Genomic DNA, 5835 nt, shown 5'->3' on the forward strand with positions numbered 1-5835 from the left:
TTAATAAATTATATTCATGCTTATTTAAATTACATAAATTGAATAATTCGTATGTCCATTACATTATGCTATAAACATATACTAATATAATAATAAAGACAAAATATTGTAATTAAATTGAATGAATTCAAAGTCGTATATGATTACTATGACAACAAAGCTTATCATATATATTGAGATTAACTCAGTTGTATATGATTGCTATGACAATAAAACTTATCATATATATTGAGATTAACTCAGTTGTATGTGATTGCTATGACAATAAAGCTTATCATATATATTGAGATTAACTTAATTGTACGTGATTAAACTTTATCACTATGATAATAAAAACTGTTTATCATATAATGTAATTAACTTTATTCAAATTCAATTCCATATCATATCAACTTTAATAGTTACCGATAAAATATTAATCTGATAAGATAAATATTATAAAACAATAATTATTTCATTTATTTCACCATATTTTTTTATTGCCGAAATTAAAATTAGTCAATTGAAATGTTTTATTGATTAAAAATAAATGATGAAAATATAATGAATAATTTTCAGGTCAAATGTCAAATGTCATCCCCATTATTTCCCATCATTTTTCAGTAATGGTTATATTCAGATATTATCTAAATCTGTCTTCTTAAACTCTGATAGAATTCTTTAGGGAATTAAATGAAAGAAAGATATAAACATATACCTTCCGGATCACATCAATACATACAATCTAATATGCATATATAATTAAATGATGAAGAGATGAATAGATGCAAATATTTGACCTTTCGTGTCATCCTTAAACTTTTCCTAATGTCTACTGTCATTCTTTCCTAAATTTATGATGACAAAAAATGGAAAATAAAACACTGAAAATACATTCAAAATTTCCATTCATATTTCATTTACATTTTTTAAGTTGAAAAAAATTTTTAAGTTAAAAAAAATTGGAATTTTAAGAATTTTTTATTTTTTATTTTTTATTTTTTAATAAACAGGAAATAAAGTGAAAACAAATTGACTAGAAAAGATGAAATAAATAAGTAAAATAATTGTCAATTTCGCAATTTAATAAAATTTTTCCAAAATTATTTTCCTTTTTAAATAAAATAAGAATTTCTTTAGTAAAATAAATTTTTATTTTTAGTAAAAATTTAATAAAAATTTCCCAAAATTTTAATTACAACATTTACCACAACATTTTCGTCATATTTTGATAAAAATTAAATTTTTAAACACCTATCAAAACTTCAAATTTAAAATAATTGTAACTTTAATCGTTCTATCTTTTATTATTCAAAAAAATAACTTTACTTCTGTTTTTACAGTATGATTTTTTAAGATATGTTACTTATCAAAATGAAATTTGATATAAATGTATATAAAATAAGAAATAGGAAAGAGATATAATTAATTGCATTTGGAAGAAAGAAAAAAGTCACGTCATTAGCGAAGTAATTAGCGCTTAATTTTATCAACTAATTAACAAAAACAAATTAACTTTTTTCTGAAGAAATACGGAAAAAAAAAACCAGAAAATTCAGTGATATTAAGGGCCGAAAAAGAAAAAAAAAGCGATTTTAAATTATTTCAATAAGAAAAAAAGGCAAACTAAATTTTATTCTATTTGATTTATATAAAAATAAATCCTTTTTTCTTTTTTGAAATTTAATTTAAATACATTCCTTTAATACATTACATGTAGTGCTACACATTAGAGAATGTATTAAAATGAAAATGAATAAAAATTTATCAATTTTTTTTCTTTTTTCAAGTACAACAATAAAAATTTTAATTAAATTCAAAAAAAAAAAATCCGTTTTCTTTGGAGTGAAAATTGAAAATAATCATTCATTCAAATCAAATATTAGAAAAAGAACGAATGAAAATGATAAAAAAGCATTATTAATATAATAATATTTAAATAAAGAAGAAAAAAAAATTAAAATCTTTAAAAAAGAAAAAGAGGGAGAAAAACTAATTTTAAGGAGAAAGAAAAAGATGATTTTAGAGAGGGAAAGAGAGAGAGAAAAATTAAAGAGAAGAAAAAAAAATTAATAATAAAAAGGAGAGAGAGAAAAATTAAAGAGAAAAAAAAAATTAATAATAAAAAAGAGAGAAAGAAAAATTAACTAAAATTATAAAATATTCATTTGTAAACTAAAAAAAAAAATTCCTTCACTTATCTCAAATCATTCATTTTTAAATTTTAATTGAAATGTCTTAATTAGTTTAATTGTAAAATATGCAAAACATACAGTAATTTTCATACAATCAATAATTTATAGACAGTAATTTCAAATTTAATGACTTTTTTAAGAAAATTTCGGACGCTTTTTCTTTTTTCTTTTTTTCATATAAAATGAAAGAAAATTTTTTGTCTTTTATGTTACCGTTTTAAAAAGGAACCGCAAAAAAAAAAAAGGAAAAAAAGAAAGGAAGTTAAATTCATTCATTTATTTCAAACATTTCATTCATTTATGATCAATTGTAATCAGAGAAGAGAGAAGTTTACAGGAATGAGAAAAAGAAAAACGGGTAAAAGGTAAAAGGAAGATATTGATGATTGGATCATTTAACGGACATTACTCAAATGAACCTATCTATTTTCTTATAAAAAATTTAAAAAAAAAAAAAAAAATTACTTTTTGAAGTAGAAAAAAAAGAAAAGAAAAAAACAAAAAAAAGAAAAGAAAAAAAAGACAAACATTGCTCGAAAAATTTTTTAATTTTTCTTTTTGCAATAATATATTAAAAAAAAAAAATTAGTAAATTTTTTTTTGTTCGATTGTCAGTCAATCCTATAAAAATCAAAAAAAGAAAAAAAGTTAAATTTGTGTGGAAGAAGAAAAAAGTAAGGATAAAACGACAAAAAAAACAAATTAATAATGACATATTTAAGTAATACAGTAAAAAAGAAAAAAGTAATAATAGAAAATATAAGAGAATAGTTGGGAAAAAAAAAAGCAAAGATTATTTAATGCTAAACTTACGAGATATATGACAATTAATTTTTAAGCATTTTAGAAAATGTAATAATAAAGTAAAATAATTGTTCTAAAAAAAAAAATTTCTAATTTCTAATTTTAATCTCTTTGAAAAGAATTAGTTTAAAAGAAAAAAGAAGAAATTAAAAGATTATCAATGATTTATGCTTAATAATCCATGAGATCACTTCTTTAAAAAAAAAACGAATAAAGATGAAAATTTTTTAGAAAAAAAAAACAAATTTGTTCTTATTTTAAATTACTGTAATGACAAGCTCTTATATTAACAATCATCTGTTTATCAATAAATTTTACAGTTCTTATATTTGAAATATAAATTAAAATTTATCAATATCAATATTCTTTTATCTTTCGCTAAATAATAAAAACTTTTTTGTTTGATAAAAAAAATTTTCCGAAATTGTTTTAAGAAATGTGAAATGTTCGCTTTTTTTTTTTTCCACTCATACATCTATTTTATGATAATTAATAGTATTTGATATGTGCTTATAGCAGATTTAACAACAAATGAAGAGATATATTTTACATAATATTTGAATAATTTTAGCCTTCCGAAATTGCTATTTAAATTCAATTTAAATTTAAATACAGAAGATCTTCCTCTCTAAATTCAAACTTATCACTTCTAAATATTCTCCTCCCCTCTCTCTACCTTCTTATCATTATTGCTTATCAAATTACCATATTTTTTTCCGTAAATGATTTTTTTTTTTTGAGAAAAAAATGATTTTCAAAATTCAAATTTTATCAAACATAACAAATCGCAATTTTTTTTTTTTTTTTTGGGAGAGGATGAAAGAATTATAGATGTGTCCGTTTTATGCGACATTTATCACCACCATCATCATCATCATCATCATCTCTATCATGATCATCATTATCATTATCACGATCATTACCATTAACAAAAAAAAAAACTTCGGCATTACTTCCAAAAACAAAAAAGGAAAAAAAAATTATTCGTTTTTTGCAGTAAATCAAATTTGATTTAATTTTGTTACTGTCACCAAAAAAAAAGAAAAAAAAACGAATAAATTTTTCGGGAAAAAAGTGGTTAAAAACCGGTTTAATTAGAAATGTTTTTTTTTTATTTTTTAAATAATGTTTATTTTACACTCTATTTTTCACATTCTTTTTCTCTTTATCTAATTATTTCAGTTAATTTAAAATGAAGAAAAAGGACAGAAAAAAAAAAAACTCAAAAAATTCGTTTCGTTACACTAAATTACTTCAATTTCCATTTAAAAAAAAAAAAAAGAAAGTATATTTCTTTTTCTTTCCTCTTTTTTGCTTTTCTTTTTTCTTCTTCTAAAATTAAATTAAATTTAACAATGAAAGGAAATCATTTTATACTATTACCATCTCTTCTACCTAAACAAATTACTTTTATTATCATTCATAACTTCCTCTTTTCTTTTTTTAAACTTCTTAAATTATAAAATTATAAGTTTTATTAGAAAAAAAAAAAGAAACTATCTCAGAATTTATTCCCCTTCTTCTAAATTAAATTAAATGATGATACATACATATTACTACTACTACTACTACTACTACTACTACTAATTACCAAATTCCTGTCTTAGAAATAATTTAATTTTTGAATTAAGAGTAGGATAGAGAGGGAGATATTGAAATGATTATTATCAACATCCCCCTAACTACTACGATAATGATGTGCAAAAGTATTGGAATGAATTTTGAATGCCAAAATTACGAAGTATTAGGATACAATCAATTTAAATTGTTAGGAAGGCGACGAAGAATCAAAGTCGCTTGATATATTCTCGACAAAAAAAATTAAATTTTGGTTTAAACTTTAATTTCGATAAATTTCATATTTTTTCTTCATCCCCAAATTTCATCATTTCCATCCGATCAGTCATTCATTACTTATTCATTTATTTACATTTTTTATTGATATTAATTGTCCCTTTTTTTTTTTTGTTAATCAATTTCATTTGTTAATTAATTTCTTAGCACAAAGTTGGAAATTTGAAAAGTTTTGCAAATTTTTAAAAAAATTATTTTCTGTTAATATTTTTTTATTGAATAGTTTTAATATTTTTCTGTTATTGAATATTAAATGGCAGATTATTCCGATTAATTTACATTATGAAAGTATCAAATTATCATTTAAATAAACAAAAAAAAAAAACAATATTTATATCATTTATTTGATTACAAAAGTTTTTATTAATCACACATTTATTGCATAAAATGCTAACTTAATTTATGCAAATTGAAGAATACATACAAAGGAAAACTATCCTTACAATTGCATTATTAAATTATTTGAATCTAAAAGAAATTGAAATCAAAAAATGATAAATCTTATCATGCATTATCTTGTTATTTTTCATACGAATAATTATCCGTGAAAAAAGATAATCCACACAAAACTGATCGGTTATATCACCGGGAATTTAGCTTTTTAGCTTTTTCTTTTCAATCTAAGAGTAATTAGGAGATGTCATTTAATGATACATTTTTTGACTGATAGTATTATCATTTGATAATTATTTGACGTCATATTATTATCAATATTAATTATTACCACAATAAACTTCATTACTTTAACAATTACTATAATTTAACATTTGTAACTAGCAATTAATAACGTATAACAATAGGGACAAACTATGAAATTTAAAGTTTTCCTTTCAAGAGTGATATATGACAGTCTATGTTACCATCATTAGCTATCAAGTAGTGAAATGACAATTCATGTAATTCAGATAATTAATATCAATAATTAGTCTTAAATTCACCAACCGTAATTAATTAATTCATTAGCAAAAATTTCGGTTTAATGTGTCCCATTTCTCTTATAAAT

This window comes from Loa loa (genome assembly GCF_000183805.2).
Source record: "Loa loa unplaced genomic scaffold supercont3.72, whole genome shotgun sequence".
Classification (NCBI taxonomy): domain Eukaryota; kingdom Metazoa; phylum Nematoda; class Chromadorea; order Rhabditida; family Onchocercidae; genus Loa; species Loa loa.